Genomic DNA, 20,554 nt, shown 5'->3' on the forward strand with positions numbered 1-20,554 from the left:
TAGTAAATTTAGTGGAAATGTTATTATTAGAACAAAGGAGAGGACATACTGTTTAAATGCACAGTCTAACAATGAAAGATACAGGGAGTATGTCCATGTAGTGAGTTATTGCCTCATTTCTAAAATGGTAGCCAATAGGCTAAGTGAGATTAAGTAGCTCTCATAGGGTGGAAGGTAGTTGGGTTTTGGTCTCAGACATAGAGCATGTTGCATTTATTTGTGAACAACAACAGCAACAAAATCTCCAAAGAGGACCACAATCACATGTCGAATGTTAACCAACCTGAAGCAGAGTAAAGAAAGCCTGAGTAGTCATGAAACTATGGTAGAGATAAGGTGAGGTGAGCCAGGCCAGGGTAAAATATGGAAGACGGAATTTTGTCAAGTTTTTAAAAGGATTAATAAAATTTTCTTTTTTGTATTTTTAAAATTTGGTTTTGATATTGTATACTTGTATGGTATTGGACAGTGTCCTGTCTCTGAAGCAAGGTCTACCTCCCTGAAATAATACAGTGCTTTAACTCTTAGTAAACAGGAAAACTTCATCAACATTTATCATCTTTGCATCCAGTGGATCCTTCTTAAGTCGAAAACCAAAAGCAAATAAATTTTGATGCATAAACATTAAAGATAGTACTGTGACATCCTTTTAGCAAAGCAAGGTGGTCCAGTTTATTATGGCAAAATACTGCATGGTGTAATCCTTCCTGTTACAATCTAACTGGGTGAGAGTATGTCCCCTTCATAGAAACATATTATTCACTACTTGAATGGGAAAATTCTGCAATGTAGGTCATCTGAAGACGCTGAAATTTCACTTACACAATCAGCTTTGTCATTATCTCTAGAGTGTAGTGCTATGTCTGCCTCTCGTGATCTTCTGATTCATCTAATAATTTAGAAATATCTTTCTTTGTAATTTTTTTCCTGCATGAGCAGAAAATGAAATATTTTGAATTCTCAGCTTTGTTCCATGAAAACTGAAAGCAAACCACAAAGATGGCATCTCCTCTTAGACCTTGAAAAACGATCAAATATTTTGAGTGATCAAGAAGACTGAAGAATGACAAATTGAGCTTGCTTTGGCAGCACATACACTAAAATTGAAAAGATAAACGGAAGATTAGCATGGTTCCTGGACAAGGATGACACATTTTTTTTAAATGTTCCATATTTTTCAAGAGAAAAAACATCAGGTCATATTAAGAGGCAAGCCAATCACAATTGCTTCTGATTTCTCAGTACAAACTCTACAAGCCCTAAAGGCTTGGAACAATGTGTTCCAAGTCCTGAAAGCAAATAACTGTCAACCAAGACTACTGTATCAAGCAAAGATCATTCAAGACTCAGGATGAAATAAAAACCTTTCAAGATAAGCAGAAACTAATAAAAGAACTCATGACTAGTAAACTGGCACTACAGAACTTAAATATTAAACAAATTGAAAAAGCTTAGAGCTCACAGAAAAAAAACTCATTTGAAAAGTAGCTAAGCAAATGAGAAAATAGACTAAATAAAATGACAGAATAAACATCTCAACATTGAAGGTATCTTGTCTCAACTCTCCAATTAACAGATGTTAGTTGGCAGAGTGGATTAAAAAACAGGTCCCAACTATATGTCTGTAAGAGACATATCAAAGACAGCCACAACCTGAAAGTGAAAGGATGGAAATTGATCATGTGAATGTGGAGTCTGAAAACAAACAGAAGTAGCTACTCCCATATGACAAAAATTATATCAGAAAAAGGTCACTTTGCATTGGTAAAGGGAGCAATCCAACAAGAAGATATAACAATAATAAATGTTTATGCCCCAAGTATGAGCGTAACTGATTACATAAAAGGCACTACTCAAATTGGAGCCCCAGATAACCCCTAGTAAATAATACTGGGTGATTTCTCTGACCATTAGATAGCTCAATTGGACAAAAACTCAGTATTACTAAGACTGTGGATGTTAAAAATATAAATCAAATGGACCTAACAGGCATCTATAGAATATTTCATACAATAACAATATACTTCTCAGAATCTCATGGAACCTTTTCCAAGATAGACCATATTTTAGGCCATACAGCAACTCTTACCGAACCAAAAAAAAAAAATTGATATAATTCCTTGCATCTTATCAGATCATGATGGAATGAAATTAAAAGTCAGTACAACCAAACCCTATGAAAGCTATATAAACAGCATGGGGATTGAACAATATTCTGAAGGATGAATGGGTGATAGAAGAAATTGAGTGAGAAATTTAAAAATTCTTAAATTAGAGTAGTGATGCAACATACCAGAACATCTGGGACATTTCGAAGGTAGTTCTGAAAGGAAAGTTTATGGCTGAAGAGAATTAGAAAGATCCCAAATAAATGACCTAATGATGCATTTCAAGGCCCTTTGAAAGGAAGAACAAACCAATTCCAAAACCGGTAAAAGGAAGGAAAGACTTAAGATCACAGCTGAAAATCCATGAACTTGAGAATAAAAAAACAATCCAAAGGATGGATGAAATAGAGTTCTTTTTAAATAGATTGATAAATCCTTAGCCAAACTAAAAAAGGGAGAAAAGTAAGATTAATGAAAATCAGAAATAAAAAGGAGAACTCATCACAGATGTTAGAAATCCAGCATATCATTAGGACTTATTTTGAAAACTGGGAAACCTACAAGAAATGGATACATTTCTAGATGAATACATGCCAAAGCTGAATCAGGACGTAGGAAACCTAAACAGGTCAATAACTTGTATTGAAATACAAGCAGTAATAAAAAGACTTTAATGAAAGTTACAGAACATTAAAAGACATTGAAGAGCTTTGAAGATGGAAAGACCTCCATGTTCCAGGACCAGATGGGTTCTCAGTCAAATTCTACCAAACCTTTGCAGAAGAACTAATGTCAGTAATTCTGAAATAATTCCATGAAATAAGGACGTAACCTTCCAAACTCATTTTATGAAACCAGTATCACACACCAAAACCAGATAATGATACATCAAGGAAAGAAAACTATAGACCTATCCCTAATGAAATTAGATGCAAAAATACCTAATAAAATTTAGCAAATTGTGTCCAACAACATTTCAAGGAGATTGTACACCATGACCAAGTTGGGTTTATTTCAGAGATGCAAGGATAGTTTCATATATATAAATAAATAATTCATCACATTAAAAGAATTAAGGTCAAAAATCACTTAGTTATCTCAGTAGATGCAGACAAGTCCGAAAAATTCAGCACCCATTCATAACAAAAACACTGAAGAAACTATTAATAGAAGGACCTACCTCAACATCATAAAACTATATGTTAAAAATTCAAAGCCAACCTCATAGTAAATGGAGAAGAATTGAAAGCATTTACTTTAGAATCTACAAGACAAAGATGTCTACTCTCACCACTCCTATTTAATGCAGTTTAGAAATTCTAGACATTAGGCAAGAGAAGCAAATAAAAAGGATAAAACTAGGAAAGGAAATTATCACTGTGGATGATTTGATTCTATACCTAGAAGATTAAAAACAACAACAAAAAACCACCAAAAGACTAGAGGTAATAAACAAATTTGGCAAAGTAGCGGGTTATAAAACAATATATAACAACAATGAATCTTCTTAGAAGTCAGGAAAACAGTTTTACAATAGCCCAAACAAAAGTAAAATACCTAGGAATATATCTAACTGAAGAGGTGAAAGAGTTCTACAATGAAAGTTACAGAACATTAAAAGAAATTGAAGAGCTTTGAAGATGAAAAGACCTCCTTGTTCCTGGATAAACAGAATTAATATTAGAATGCCCATACTACCACAGGCAACGTACAATGCAATCCTTATCAAAATAACAATGATATTCTTCACAAAACCAGGAAAAAACAGTCCTAAAATTCATTAGGAAGAATAAAAGACCCAGAATAGCCAAAGCAATATTAAGCCAAAAAAGCAATGTTGGAGGCATCACAATACTACAGAGCTATGGTAACAAAAACTTCATGATATTAGCATAAAAACAGACACATAGACCAATGGCACAGAGTAGAAGACACAAGAGACAAATCCACACATTAAAATCACCTAATCCTTGAAAAAGTTGCCAAAAAAATACTTTGGAGATGCAAGGATAGACAGGCTTTTTAACAAATGGTTCTGGGACAACTGGTTATCACATGTGGAAGAATGAAACTAGACCCTTGGGGGGGGGAACAAGGGGGAGAAATGAATTACAGTAGATGGGGTAGAGAGAGAAGATGGGAGGGGAGGGGATGGGGGATAGTAGAGGATAGGAAAGGCAGCAGAATACAACAGACACTAGTATGGCAATATGTAAATCAGTGGATATGTAACCGATGTGATTCTGCAATCTGTATATGGGGTAAAAATGGGAGTTCATAACCCATTTGAATCAAAGTGTGAAAAATGATATGTCAAGAACTATGTAATGTTTTGAACAACCAACAATAAAAATTAAAGGGAAAAAAAAAAAAGAAACTAGACCCTTATCTCTTAACCCTGCACAAAAGTCAACTCAAAATGGATCAAATACCTATGAATTAGACCAGAAATTGCAACCTGCAGAAGAAAATGTAGGGTTAACACTCCAGATTTTAGGCACAGGCAACAACATTCTCAGTAAGATTCCTAAAGCTCAGGTAATAGGTCAAGAATTAATAAATGGGATGGCATTAAGTTAAAAAGCTTCTGTGCCACAAAGGAAACAATTAAGAATGTGAAGAGTGAACCCAGAGAATGGGAAAAATCCTTGTTAGCAACTCTTGCAGAGGATTAATATCTAGAAAATATAAAGAGCTAAAAAACATTTCACCAAAAATACCCAGTTAATAAAGGGGCAAAAGAATTAAACAGACTCTTCTCAAGAAATACAAGTGGCTAATAAATACATCAAAAAATGTTCAGCATCATTAGCAATTAGGGAAATGCAAATCTACACTTGAGATTTCATCTTATACCAGTCAGAATGGCAATCATCAAGAATAGAAATGCTAGAGTGGGTGTGGAAAAAAGAACACGTTTACACTATTGGTTGGACTAAATTAGTACAACTACTATGGAAATCAATATGGAGTCTCCTCAAAAGACTAGGTATGGAACCACCATATGACCCACCTATACCACTTGGTATTTACTCTGAAGAATTAAAGTCATACAACAGTGATATATGCATAACCATTTTTATAGCAGCACAATTTACAATAGCCAAACTATTTTCAACAGTTCTAATGCCAAATGTGTGAGTGCTTTCCACACTACCAACCAGTCTGGACATCAACTGGTTTCTAGTAATTCAATTCAGTTCTAACACTATCTAAAGTAAGCATCAGACCCCACAGGTTAGGGATTTAGTCCCACCAGACTGCACATATTTTAGATGCCCATCCTTAAGTCTAGATCTCCCATACTTCTGACTGACTGTAAGGCCCTCAGCTTTAATAGTTTGCTAGAATGGCTCAAAGAACTCCAGAAAACAGTTTGCTTAGTATTACCAGCTAAGGCTACAGATCAACAGCCTCATGAAGGAGGTACATTGGGGGAGGTCTAAAGGGGAGATTATATCCCAGGGAGTAGAATGCACCACTCTTTGGGCATGTAGGTACATTCACCAAGCCAGAATCTTTCTGAAACATATTGCTTAGAGGTTTTTGTTTTTGTTTTTGTTTTGTGTGTGTGTGTGTGTGTGTGTGAGAGAGAGAGAGAGAGAGAGAGAGAGAGAGTAGGTTCCATTAGTAGCCATGTTAAATTACTGGCCATCTTCTGCCCCTCTCTGTCTCAAGGTAGAGCTGAAACCTTCTAATCATGCCTTGGTTTTCTGATGGTCAGCTCCCATCATGAAGCTATCCCCAAATTCATAATTGCCAGTTATCTCAATATACAAAATGATTCTAGAACCTTGTGTCAGGAACTGGGGATCAAGACCAAAAATGATCATTTGCCTCATAAAAACTTTGCCAACATCAACAGACTATGTATATAATGGTGGTCCCCTATGATAAAGCCTGGTGACATTATAGCTGTCTGTAAGCACACTCTATGATGTTTGCACAATGACAAAATCAATGACATTCTTTAGAATGTGGCCCTTTGTTGAGCTACATATGGCTGTGTATGTGTGTCCCCATAGTGGGGATTGAATCAAGAGGCTCTCGACCACTGACCACACTTCCAGCCCATTTTCTTTCTTTCTTTCTCTTTCTCTTTCTCTTTCTCTTTCTCTCTCTCTCTCTCTCTTTCTCTTTCTTTCTCTTTCTCTCTCTCTCTCTCTCTCTCTCTCTCTCTCTCTCTCTCTCTCTCTCTCTCTCTCTCTCTCTCTCTCCCCTCTCTCTTTCTCCCCTCCCCCTTTGGGTACTGGTGACTGAACTCGGAATTTGACAACTGAACCACATCCCGATCCCTATTTTGTATTTTATTTATAGACAGGATCTCACTGAGTTTCTTAGCCCTTTTCATCCTTCTGTCTCAGCCTCCTGAGTCACTGGGATTACAGGTGTGCACCCAGCCCATTTTCATTTTTGATTAGAAAATCACTGAGTTGCTGAGGCTGACCTCAAACTAGAAATCCTCCTTCCTCAAGCCTCCCAAACCCTTGGAATTACACCTGTGTGATACTGTCACTTATTTTTAATTGACAATTGCTTATGATATTTTAAATGTTCTGTTGAATATGGTTTGCTAGTCTTGTTGAGGATATTTGTATCTATGTTCATGAGGAATATTAGCTTTTTATTTTGTCTTGTCTGGCTTTGATGTTAGAGTTAATGCTAGTCTTGTAAATCGAGGTTGCAAGTAGTCCCTCCTCATGTTTTTGGAAGAGTTTGAGAATTGGTGTTAGTTCTTTAAATGTCTGGTAGAATTCAGGTGTGAAGCCATTCAATTCTGGGCTTTTCTTTGATGGGAGACTTTCTGTTACTGAGTAAATCTTACTTATTACTGGTCTGTTCAGATTTTTGATTTCTTCATAATTTAGTCTTGGTACATTATAGGTTTCTAGTAATTCATTTGTTTGAGGTTATCTAATTCTTTGGCATATTATTGTTCATAGCGTTCTCATAATGCTCAGCATTCTGTGTTTCAGGTGTAATGTCTCTTGTTTCTGATTTTATTTATGAGTATTCTGTCTTTTGTCTTAGTCTAGCTCAGGGATTTTTTATTTTATTTAGCTTTTTACTTTTATTTATTTATTGTTTTCAGTACTGGGGATTGAATTCAGGGACTCTCTACCACTATATCCCCAGTTCTTCTTATTTTTTTATTTTGAGGCAGGGTCTTAAGTTGTGGAGGCTGGCCTAGAACTTGAAAGTTTCCTGCTGGGCTTCCTGAGTTGTTGGGATTGTAGGTATGTATCACCACACCTGGCTTTTTAAACGTTTTAAAAAACAAACTCTTGTTTTTATTGACCTTCGCCATTTTTCTTGTTCTTTGAGGTATAATGTTAGGTTGATTGAGATCTCTTTTGAAGTAAACATTTAATGCTATAAACTTCCCTCTTAAAACTACCTTTATTGCATCTGATAAGTTTTGGTATGTTATGTTTCAATTTTTATTTGATTCAAGATATCTTTTTTTTAATTCCCTATTTCTTCTTTGACTTGATAATTGTTCAGCATATTTCTTATACAATGTCATAATATTAAGATTTTTTAGGGCTGGGTTATGTCTCAGTTTAAAGCACTTGCCCAGCATATGTGAGGCACTGAGTTCAATTTTCAGCACCACATATAAATAAATGAATAAAATAAAGCTCATCAACAACTATAAATAAATAAATAAAGAAGATTTTTTTATGCATAGCTAACCTTGTTTTGCCCATACATCTACCCCAGATTATTTTGAAGCACACCATTTTATTTCATCTATAAACATTTTGTTAAGATAAAAAAAATCAATACCATTCTCACTTTTTTTTTAATAGTGCCTGGGGATTGAATCCAAGGCTAGGCAAGCACTGTACTACTGAGCTATATCCCCAGCTCCAATTTAATAATTTCTGAATCACATGTGCTGTTTATATAGAAGCATAAAGAATAGCCTATTATGCAAAGGGTCTAAGTTTCAATCCTCAGCATCACAAAAAGAAAAAAAAGAAAAGGTAAAATCCACCTTTAATTTACTTCCCAGAAATGATTGCTTTTATTTATAAGATGTTTTTTGTGTGCATAATTTTAAACAAATGATATTACTAAAAATGTCGTTTATATGCTTTATTTTCAGGTTGCTTCTGATTTTTCAAATATTAGATTATTTTGTTATTTGTTTGCATGTTTTGATACATTTCCATTAATACAGTTTTATCTGTTGACTGCCTTGTTATACATGTTCATTACTTCCATTTTTTTTTTGCTTTTATAATGTTTTATTAACTGCCCAGCATGCAAATCTTTGTGTGCCTCTGTGATTCCTCAGATTCATTCATCAGAATCAATTATTGAATGAAAGGGCATTTTTCTCTACTGTTGCAAATTATATTTGCCCCAACAGTATATATTAGAGCTTATGTCAGTTTTTTTTTTTTTTTTGTTGTTGTTGTTGTTGTTGTTGTTTATTAGTCTATATCTCTGTAGATCAGGGGTCAACAAATTTGTTCTACAGAGACCTGGATAGGAAATATAGATCTTATAGTCTCCGTTATAACTATTTGAGTCTGCTCCTATAGCATGAAAGCAGCCTTAGTGTTATGGCAAAATTTCAATAAATCACCAAGTCAACTTGAAGCAGGAGATGGAACCATTTTTATTCACCAGCTGACAGGCCAAAGGGCAGGCTACAAGTCTATACCCTTCAATCTTCTCCAAGGGTTACAGCACACCTTTATAGTCTAAAACCACATTAAACATAAGTGGCTGTAGCTATGAATCAAAACCATACACAAACATCATGAGATCTAAAATCATAGGCAGAAGGGGAAGTGGGTCATTTTGAGTACAAGTTGAAGAACGGTAACTAACATCTAGATAATCATTCTCTGACAGGGTACATTGTCCAAGAAAAATGGGAACTAAAAAGAGGACAATTTACATTATATAAGAAGAACAGAAACAATTTTGTTTCTAAACAGACTATGCTAAGCAGGACCAACACAATGGCAGGGGGTGGAGTTTTCCCATAGGAGAAGCATTTCTTTCTTTTCTTTTTTAAAAATATTTTTTAGTTGTAGGTGGACACAATGCCTTTATTTTTATTTACTTATTTTTGTGTGGTGCTGAGAATCTGACCCAGTGCCTCACCTGCACTAGGGGAGTACTCTACCACAGAGCCACAACCCCATCCACGAGAAGCATTTCTTGTACGACATGGAGTCTCAGTAAAATGAAGTCTGTTTGGTCATTTCCCATATAGCATGGCCCATAACAATAGACAACATATAATGACAGGGCATGGCTATGTACCAAGAAAACAATGATAAAAACAGACAGTGGGCCTATTTCCTGTCCACCAGCCATTTTTTTGATAACCCCTTTGGTGGTTACTAGTTATTAAAACAAGAGAACTCTTAACAAGGTTAAGAGTTGAAGGTCAACCAGATGGTTCACAGCCAAATTCTTAGCATGCTCAAGAGTCTAGGTTTAATTACTAGCACACACATGCATTACAAAAAAAGGTACCAGTGCTGTGAAACCCTTCAGCTCTCCATGTATTTCTACATCATGCAGCCTGTTTCCTTCCTGGATTACAAATGTACCTTGGATAATGAGGACACCTGAAAGTGTATACCTAGTTCACCTGGACTTCAACTTAAAAGTGAAAAAGAGGGCTGGGGATGTGGCTCAAGCAGTAGCGCGCTCGCCTGGCATGCGTGAGTCCCGGGTTCGATCCTCAGCAGCACCTCATACAAAAAAAAAAAAAAAAACAAAGATGTTGTGTCCGCCAAAAACTAAAAAATAAATATTAAAATTCTCTCTCTCTCTTTAAAAAAGAAAAAAGTGAAAAAGACCCTGTTCAACAAAAGTGTTAAGGACCCTACACTGTCAATATCCTTTCAGGGAAAGAGCATGTTCTTTGCCCCCAAATGAGCCAAAGCCTGGATAGGGAACACAGTGAGACTCTTGTCAGTTGATTTCAGAAAGCAGTCATCCTAGAGCCCCCGAACTTCATCTGTGAAAGAATAATTCAATTCAAGAGAAACAGAGGATGCTGCTGGTCATGTTTTTAGTCCTGAAGACAGCTGGCTACATAATTTGCATGTTACAAAGTGAAAGTGCAAGTCCCATGTTTAAAAACAAAAAAAATGAGATGATCATTTTTCCTCCTACAATTTCTTTCTCAACTTGTGGTGTCTTATAATTTGATATTTAAGGGCTGGGGTTGCGGCACAGTTGGTAGAATGCTTGCCTAGCACGTGTGCAGTCCTGGGTTCAATTCTCAGCACCACGTGTAAGTAAATAAATAAAGGCCAACCAACAATTTAAGACATTTTTTAAAAATTTGTTATTTAATGCCATTCTAAGTAAAGTTAAGCTGGGTGTGGTGGTGCTCATCTGTAATCCCAGTGGCTCAGGAAGCTGAGGCAGGAGAATCATGAGTTCAAAGCCAGCCTCAGCAAAAGCAAGGTGCTAAGCAACTCAGTAAGACTTTGTCTCTAAATAAAATATAAAATAGGGCTGGGGATGTGGCTCGGTGGTCGAGTACCCCTGAGTTCAATCCCTGGTACCACTGCCCCCCGCCAAAAAAAAAGATCTTCACTAAATAAAGTTAAATTTTAAATTATTAGCACACAGTTTACTATCTTCACATTCTGTTATGACAGTTTTAAAGAGAAACACAAGAGCATCTAACTCCTATGTAAAAATTATAGAAATCACACAGTTATTGTTTTGTGTTTGTACATATATATATATATATATATATTTTGTTCATACCAGTGCAGTAGAAGTGTTGCACAAAAATAGCTCAACTGTTTTTATTTTACTTTATACCATATATTCTAGTAGTACTAAAATGCTATATCTTTTTTCTACATTCAAATTAAGATCTGGTTCAAACTGAAAGCATGGCCTCTTGAAACTGTCAACACCACTTCTTGCTTAGTTGTAGATAATTGCTTATCTTGCACTTGTTTTTAGCCTCACTGAATTCTACACATTGTGAGTCCATTGAAAGTCTGTGCTCATGACGAATTATGAGTGCTGTATATTTATGGGGGGAGCAAGAAACCTTCATATTGCATGTATCCCCTGTATGTAAACAAATGCCACACTGTTCCATTAGATTTCACTTATGATGTGAGTGCAAAGATAAAATCATTAAGAATTTCTAGATGGGGACAGCAGAACAATAAACCAAGCATAGGGACTTTCTGAGCTCAGTGCCCTGTATTGCCTAGATCACATGTGTGCCTACAAAAGCTACCCTGCCTGCCCCCAGGTCCCATGCCTCCCTTTTCCCAACAGCACCATCTAGAACGAACATCTGTTCATAGGTTCTTGGAACTGTCAACACTTCTTTTTCATTCTGGATTTCCTTGTTCAGTTTAAGTGAAATGAATAAAAAAAAATATCCTACACCAGCAACACACACACAAACCCATATTTCCTCCTTTTTTCAGCTATAGGAAATAGGGGAGAATCCAGGAGCCATATTGTGCTCTGTGGGAATAACCTGGACCTGGAGAATCTGTAAGGCAGAGCTGATGGTTGCTATTTTATTTTATTTTTAAAATTAATTTATTTTTTATTCCAATTTTATGATATATAACAGTAGAATGCATTACAATTCATTTTACACATGTAGAGCACAATTTTCATATCTCTGGTTGTATACAAAGTATATTCACAACATTCATATCTTCATGCATGTACTTAGGGTAATGATGTCCATTTCATTCCACCATCTTTTCTACCCCCATGTCCCTCCCTTCCTCTCTCACCCCTCTGCCCTATATAGAGTTCATCTAATCCTCCAATGCTCCCCCTCCCAACCCCACTATGAATCAGCCTCCTTAGAGAAAACATTCGGCTTTTAGTTTTTGGGGATTGGCTAACTTCACTTAGCATTATATTCTTTAACTCCATTCATTTACCTGCAAATGCCATGATTTTATTCTCTTTTATTGCTGATTAATATTACATTGTGTATATGTACCACAGTTTCTTTTTCCATTCATCCACTGAAGGGCATCTAGGTTGGTTCTACAGTTTAGCTATTGTGAATTGTGCTGCTATAAACATTGATGTGGCTGTGTCTCTGTAGTATGCTGTTTTAAGTCCTTTGGGTATAGACCGAGGAGTGGGATAGCTGGGTCAAATGGTGATTCCATTCCAAGTTTTCCAAGGAATCCCCATACTGCTTTCCAGATTGGCTATATCAACTTGCAGTCCCACCAGCAAGGTATGAGTGTGCCTTTTTCCCCACATTCTCAACAACACTTATTGTTGTTTGTATTCTTAATAGCTGCCATTCTGACTGGAGTGAGATGAAATCTTAGAGTAGTTTTGATTTGCATTTCTCTAATTGCTAGAGATGTTGAATATTTTTTCATACATTTCTTGATTGTATATCCTCTTCTGAGAAGTGTCTATTAAGCTCATTAATTGATTGGGTCATTTGTTTTTTTGATGTTTAGCTTTTTGAGTGCTTTATATATCCTAGACATTAGTGCTCTATCTGATGTGCAAGTGGTAAAAATTTGCTCCCATTCTGTAGGCTCTCTCTCCACCTCAATGATTGTTTCTTTTCTTGAGAAGAAGCTTTTTAGTTTGAATCCATCCCATTTATTGATTCTTGGTTTTAATTCTTATGCTATAGGAGTCTTATTAAGGAAGTTGTGGCCTAATCTGACATGATGGAGATTTGGGCCTACTTTTTCTTCCATTAGGCGCAAGGTCTCTGGTTTAATTCCCAGGTCCTTGATCCACTTTGAGTTGAGTTCTGAACATGGTGAGAGATAGAGGTTTAATTTCATTTTGATACATGTAGATTTCCAGTTTCCCCAGTACCATGTGTGGAAGAGGCTATCTATCTGTTCTCCAATATATGTTTTTGGCACCTTTGTCTAATATTAGATAGCTATAATTATGTGGGTTTGACTCTGTGTCCTGTATTCATTCTGTACCGTTGGTCTACAGGTCTATTTTGGTGTCAATACCATGCTGTTTTTGTTACTATGGCTCTGTAGTATACTTTAAGGTCTGGAATAGTGATGCCACCAGCTTCATTCTTGCTAAGGATTACTTTGGCTATTCTCGGTCTCTTATTTTTCCAGATGAACATTATGATTGCTTTGCTTTTTCTATTTCTATGAAAAATGCCATTGGGATTTTTGAATGGGATTACATTAATCTGTATAGTGCTTTTGGTAGTATAGTCATTTTGACAATATTAATTCTGCCTATCCAAGAGCAAGGTAGATATTTCCATCTTCTAAGGTCTTCTTTAATTTCTTTCTTTAGCGTTCTGTAGTTTTCATTGTAGAAGTCTTTCACCTCTTTGATTAAGTTGATTCCCAAGGTTTTTTTTTTTTTTCTTTTTGAGGCTATTGTAAATGGTGTGGTTTTCCTAGTTTCTGTTTCCAAGGATTTGTCACTGATGTACAGAAATGACTTTGATTTATGGGTGTTGATTTTATATCCTGCTACTTTGCTGAAATCATTTACTAGGTCTGGAAGATTTCTGGTGGAATTCCTTGGGTCTTCTGGGTATAGAATCATATTGTTGGCAAATAGTGATAATTTGAGTTCTTTTCCTATCTGTATCCCTTTAATTTCTTTTGTCTATCTAATTGCTCTGGCTAAAGTTTCAAGAACTATGTTGAATAGAAGTAATGAAAGAGGGCATCCCTGTCTTGGTCCAGTTTTTAGAGGGAGTGATTTCAATTTTTCTCCATTTAGAATGATGTTGGCCTGGAGTTTAGAATAGATAGCTTTTACAGTGTTGAGATATGTTTCTGATATCCCTAGTTTTTCTACTGTTTTGAACATGAAGAGGTGCTATATTTTTAAAATATTTTTTATTGGTTGTTCAAGACATTACAAAGCTCATGATATATCATCTTTCATACATTTGACTCAATTGGGTTATGAACTCCCATTTTTACCCCAAATACAAATTGCAGAATCACATCAGTTACACACTCATATTTTTACATAAAGACATATTAGTGACTGTTGTATTCTGCTACCTTTCCTATCCCCTACTATCCCCCCTCCCCTCCCCTCCCATCATCCCTCTCTATCTCATCTGCTGTTGTTCAATTCTCTCCCTTGTTTCCCCCCCCTTTCCCCTCACATCCTCTTCTATGTAATTTTGTGTAACATTGAGGGTCTCCTACCATTTCCATATGCTTTTCCTTCTCTCTCCCTTTCTCTCCCCCCACTCGTCTTTGTTTAATGTTAATCTTTTCCTCATGCTCTTCCTCCCTGTTCTGTTCTTAGTTGCTCTCTTTATATCAAAGAAGAATTTGGCATTTGTTTTTTAAGGATTGGCTAGCTTCGTTTAGCATAATCTGCTCTAATGCCATCCATTTCCCTGCAAATTCTATGATTTTGTCATTTTTTATTGCTGCGTAGTACTCCATTGTGTATAGATGCCACATTTTTTTATACATTCATCTATTGAAGGGCATCTAGGTTGGTTCCACAGTCTAGCTATTGTGAATTGTGCTGCTATGAACATTGATGTGGCAGTATCCCTATAGTACGCTCTTTTAAGATCCTCAGGGAATAGTCTGAGGAGGGCGATAGCTGGGTCAAATGGTGGATCCATTCCCAGCTTTTCCGGGTAGCTCCATACTGCTTTCCAAATTGGCCTCACCAGTTTGCAGTCCCACCAGCAGTGTACAAGTGTACCCTTTTCCCCACATCCTCGTCAACACTTATTGTTGTTTGACTTCATAATCGCTGCCAATCTTACTGGAGTGAGATGGTATCTTAGGGTGGTTTTGATTTGCATTTCTCTGACTGCTAGAGATGGTGAGTCATGTACTTGTTGATTGATTGTATGTCCTCCTCTGTGAAGTGTCTGTTCAGGTCCTTGGCCCATTTGTTGATTGGGTTATTTGTTATCTTATTGTTTAATTTTTTGAGTTCTTTGTATATTATGGATATTAGGGCTCTATCTGAAGTGTGAGGGGTAAAAATTTGTTCCCAGGATGTACCTCTCTTATTGTTTCTCTTGCTGAGAAAAAACTTTTTAGTTTAAGTAACTCCCATTTATTTATTCTTATTATTAACTCTTGGGCTATGGGTGTCCTATTAAGGAATTTGGAGCCCGACCCCACAGTATGTAGATCAGAGCCAACTTTTTCTTCTATCAGATGCAGTGGAGGTGCTATATTTGGTCAAATATTTTCTTTGCATCTATTGAGATGATAATATGATTTTCATCTCTGAGTCTATTGATGTGATAAATTACATTTATTGATTTCTGTGTGTTGAGATGTTTACTATTTTAAGGATGACAAACAGAATGAAATCTCAGGCCTTTACAAAAAAAAAAGGCACTTTGGTGGTATCCTACTACAGAATGTTGAAAAATGGTTGCATAGAAATTAAATGATATTAAAGGTGACTTTAAGCAAATGCCTGAGAAGGATAAAAGTCTAAAAAACTGATGGTTTCCTTGTCCAGAAATGCTTAAAAGATTTAAATGCTTACCTGAGGCAAAGGGGGTAGTCAGTCATTCTGCTTAATTGCATCTTCAGGCTTGCATTAGGTATCATCAGGATAATAATTTCAAAATTTTTCTTTTTAAATGCAACCCACAGTAAGACAGACATAATAGTCCAATCATACATACACAGATGCACAAAAGAAACAAAAAGTTCCATGAAACAAACATACATACTTCCCATGTATGATACATTCTGAATTTTTTCTTTTTCATAATGCTGATTATGACTCAAAAAAGTGATTTCACAACCTCTAATGGACCTCTACCAAGCAGTTTGAAACACACTGATCTGGGGGGAATTGGTCTAGATGGCTTCTAACAAGGGGGTTGGGAGCAGAACCCATGCTGTCAGAAATATAAGTATAAATAAAAAATACCGCATGGTCTCTTTAACCAGATACCAAGAGAGCTGACACTGTAAAGTTTGTACCTTGCCCTACTTTCATTTATTACCTCTGTGTTTCCCCTGTAGTGATTTGTAGAAACTATCATTTTGGAATTGAGCTGGTGGATTTCTACAAAGATTTTTGGTATTTTGTTGCTGTTTTTCTAAATGTAGAGGAATTCTAGCAGTGAATGAAAGCAGACTCATTTCACCTTTCTATCTTTAGTTACCCCAGGCTAATGTGGAACAAAAATGTTGGGTGATTTCTGCCACAGTATGGTTGGGCACAAATCACGAGCCACTCAAGCAGGAACAAACTTTATTTTTGAAACTGCCGCCAATGCCCTGTAGGCTCCCGGGAAGATTTCCGACCGACCCACTTGGTGTTCTCTTGGACCCCAACAGGAAGTCCCTCCTCCGGAATTCCCTCCTACCACACTTCCCCAACCAATGGGAACTCTCCAGGAGTCCAATATCCATATGAATGCAGATCTTATATATATATAAGATCTTATATATATATATATATATATATATATATATATATATATCTTTTTAAAAATATTTCTTTTTTAGTTATAGATGGACACAATATCTTTATTTTATTTATTTATTTATTTTTGTGATGCTGAGGATTGGACCCAGTGCCACACACATGCTAGATGAGCACTCTACTGCTGAGCCACATCCCCAGCCCTGGCAAAATCACTTTTTAAATGTAAAATTTAGTATAAAAGTGTTTGGTGTATTTTTTTCTCAATCTGCTTATAAAGTTAGGCTTAAGTACTGCAATTCTGAGTAGCATCCTCTGTAAGAGTTCTCATATTTCCCTCATTCCTGGAGTAAATATGGTTGAAATAAGAAGTTTGTGACTTTTGGAGGTTAAAACCCTCTATTGAAGTCCCTCCAAAATACTTTCTTACCTTTGCCTTAACATTTAAGCATCTAGTGCAAAGCAGCATATATCTGATTTGCGAGGTGTGCAAAACATTTCATTACCAGGCCCCTGTTGTGCAGTGGTTCTCAAATGTGCAAAGAGCTGCGTTTGTGGGCACGCACCTGTGATCCCAGCAACTTGTGTGGTTGAGGCAGGAGGATCTCAAGTTCAAGGCCAGCCTTGGCAATTTAGACCCTGTATCAAAATTGAAAACATAGCAAGGATTAGGGATAAAGCATATGTGGGTTCAATTCTTATGTACAAAGAAAAAAAAGTGAATGTATCAGAATCATTTAGGGAAGATACATGACATATTTAAATCCCAACCTGAGAGATTAGAATTAAGAATTTTTAAAAAACTTGTCCAGGTGATTCTGATACACAGATTTTGAAACTGTTACTTAATTACAAATGTCATAATTTAAAAATCATTTGATATATATCAAAAGTAATCTCATTTTTTTCTAAGCTATAAGACTGTACAACAAAATCATCCAAAGTAGATCTAATGATATAAAGTTTCTCTTGGTCAGGTTCAGCCCAGCCCATTTTCACAGTCAAGTTGAAACTCTCTCCCTGTTACAAACTGGTGTCCCAAACCCATGTCAGAGGCTTCTGATGGGAGTGGTGGAGAATTAATAGCTATTACTTGTTGGGTCACTTCTATTGAGACTTACAGTTTCTGTCCCAGATTGGGTCCTAACTCAGCTTCTTATCAGGACTCTTCTCTTTTAATGATTTTTACACTCTAGTCTTCAGGTCCATGACCAAAAACCAGTTTAGCCAACAAGCCAGCTGTGAAAACATTTTGGGACTTGATAGGGCCCCTCACTAGCTGATCCTTCTGTTCTTCTGCTGGCCTTGCCATGTTCAGAACTTTAGTTCCTGCCAGCCTGCCTTTCTGGTAAGGTTACTGGAGATTGGTTTCAAGTACCAAACAACCAAGTTTTGAAATCACACATAGGCAAGGCTTTAATTGGGATTTCAACTGAAGGGAGACAGCAGTGAACAAGGAACCAAGCTGCTGCTTGAACAAAGGTAGATGTAAGTTTATTACTGATATGCTGGTGTGGGCTCAAGTCCAGTGATTTTCCACTGGCCAGGGACACAGTTCCAAAAGATACTTATTGCATTAGATTTGGACCACTGGGAGGGAATTGTCAACTTGTCCCAGGAACTGCTGAGTTATTTCTTGCAGCTGACACTATCATATTATGAAAATATCCTGGCCTTGTGGTTCCACCTGGACCTTATGATAGGTGAAGAACTTTGGGTGCTTGGGCTGCTCTAGCTAAGGAAATAACACAAGCGATCAGTAGAAGAAAGCACATACTGTGCAAAGTAGAATTTGACCCCAAAATTAAGGTAACAAAGGGGACAAACATAATGAAGACAGAGCTGCCACACTTTTCATCTCATCAAACTCATCCATCAATATCTGCAAGTTCAAGTAAAGAGTCAGTGTTTTCAGCAAAAGTAGCCCTCAAATCCCTGAAAAGAAAGCTAGTCCACCCTTACTATCATAACCCACATGTCAGGGGCATTATTTACAGTAAAGCTAGTGGGAGACTAATAATATCCAGCTGTGTGACTTCCAAAATTAGTGAGTTTTAAGTTGACTAAGAACAAGTAAAGCTAGAGATTTTATTTGGTTTTTTCACCAGTAATGATTTCATTTTGTGCAATTCTGTTTCTGTCATTTTATCTAGTTTTTTTTTAAATTTCAATATTTATTTTTCAGTTTTCAGTGGACACAACATCTTTGTTTGTATGTGGTGCTGAGGATCGAACCTGAGCCACACGCATGCCAGGCGAGCGAGCGTGCTACCGCTTGAGCCACATCCCCAGTTCTTATCTAGTTCTTATGACAGGTCCTGTTGAAAAGAGCACAAGGGTAGCAAATCAACATGACAACATTACAAGAATAATAGTTTATTGTGCCCAGGAGTTTTTTTCCCCTCTATTGTCCCAGCCTTTTGTTCCATCATGCTAGTTCTTGTCCCAATAGTAGAAACTTTCCATATAGTCGGATTGCTTGCTTGCATGACATTCATGGGACTTAGTTAATATTTGTTAAATAAATACACGTTTGTCTTCTGGAAAGGGCTCTGTTTTTCTGAATTATTGTCTTTCTTCCATTTTTCCTTAAGCCATATCCCTGATTGAACCTGCTCATTTTAGCATATCACTGAAATGGATGTACCTTGTAGTTTCCTGTGCTCTAAAATCAGTGCAGATAGCTCTAGAAACAGGTACCTTTCCTTATTTTTTGAATCCCCAATGCTTATCATACATGGTAGGTACTCAAGGAAATGTTAGATGAATAAAGAATGGCTAAGAAATCTTTGCTTAAAGAGATTTCTAATGAGTTTCAGGCAGTATGGAATAGAGTCTAGAGAGGTGAAGGCATGCTAAACACAGCTAGACCTATTCTCTTATGAAAAGGTATCCTGGGAAAAGGGAGGATTCATGCCATATTGGCTCCAAAATATTCTTAGCCCTAGCAGGTACAGAGCCTTGCTTCTTATATTTTGTTTAGCAATGTTTTTTTAAATTTTAGCATGCATTAGAATCACCTGTTAAATTACAGATTGTTCTGTCCTGTTCCAGAGTTTTTGATTGAATAAGTTGGGGAGGAGCCAGCAATTTTCATTTTAAATAACTTCCTACATCTATTGATGCTGCTGGCCAGGGACCACACTGTGAGGACTACTGTATTTTCAAAGGAAAATATACGCAAAGAATAGGCTGAAGGAGGGTAAGATGAGAGGAGGTGGGAAAAGGGTCCAGGAGATCAGAACATCTGATTTTGGGCACCCTCTACTGGAGAGATGGCAAAATTCTGTGACACAGGACATTTAGTTAAATGTGTAGAGAAGTTTTACTGTATAACAGGCAAAGTTGGAGTCCTGTTCTTAAAGGGCTTTCAGTCAAGAGTAGTCAGGCTGTCTAGTTATATTTTTATGCTGTCTGGTCACATATAAATGGCAGATGTACTTGAAAGGATTGCAACTGGGATAATTCATTCCATAAATAACCATTAAATGCTTACTAGGGGGTAGATGCTGGACTATGTACTGGAGATACAGTGGTAAACAAAATGACATATTCTCTGCTCCCTTGGGGGTTGTGTTTATTATAACATCATTTGGAAGTAGCAACAAACCAACTAAAATCCCCCTAAGCAATAAAAAAATATTATTTCACATAATCATTGGTACAGAGTTAGGATAAGCTCTAGTGCTGATTGAATCAACTGCACAAGGAATTGATAAGACGAAGTTATTTTCATCTTCTTTCTCTGCCTTCCTGATTGTACTGGCTTTCTTCTCAGGGTGTTCCCTTTGATGTTTCAAGATGGTTGCTACAACTTCATGTGTCACCTCCAGGTATGGAAAAGTACGGAAGGAGAAAATGATCATCTCTCCTCTCTTTTAGGGGAGGGGAAGTGCTGACATTTGAACCCAGGACCTAATACAAGCTAGGCAAGTACTCCACCATTAAGCTACACCTCTGGCTCCTCCATGTGACTTTTTTCAGAACAAGAAAATTCCAAGAAACTCTCAGCTAGCTTCCTCTCAGGTTATGGGACTGATCTCAAACCAATCACTGCAAAAGGA

The 20,554-nt window shown here is 36.7% G+C and overlaps 1 pseudogene; it reads left to right on the top strand.

Annotated features, from left to right (window-relative positions):
• Nucleotides 1-1,077: 1,077 nt before the first annotated feature.
• Nucleotides 1,078-1,178, top strand: LOC120890093 (U6 spliceosomal RNA; annotated as a pseudogene).
• Nucleotides 1,179-20,554: the final 19,376 nt, after the last annotated feature.

Source organism: Ictidomys tridecemlineatus, chromosome 4, assembly GCF_052094955.1.
Source record: "Ictidomys tridecemlineatus isolate mIctTri1 chromosome 4, mIctTri1.hap1, whole genome shotgun sequence".
Classification (NCBI taxonomy): Eukaryota; Metazoa; Chordata; class Mammalia; order Rodentia; family Sciuridae; genus Ictidomys; species Ictidomys tridecemlineatus.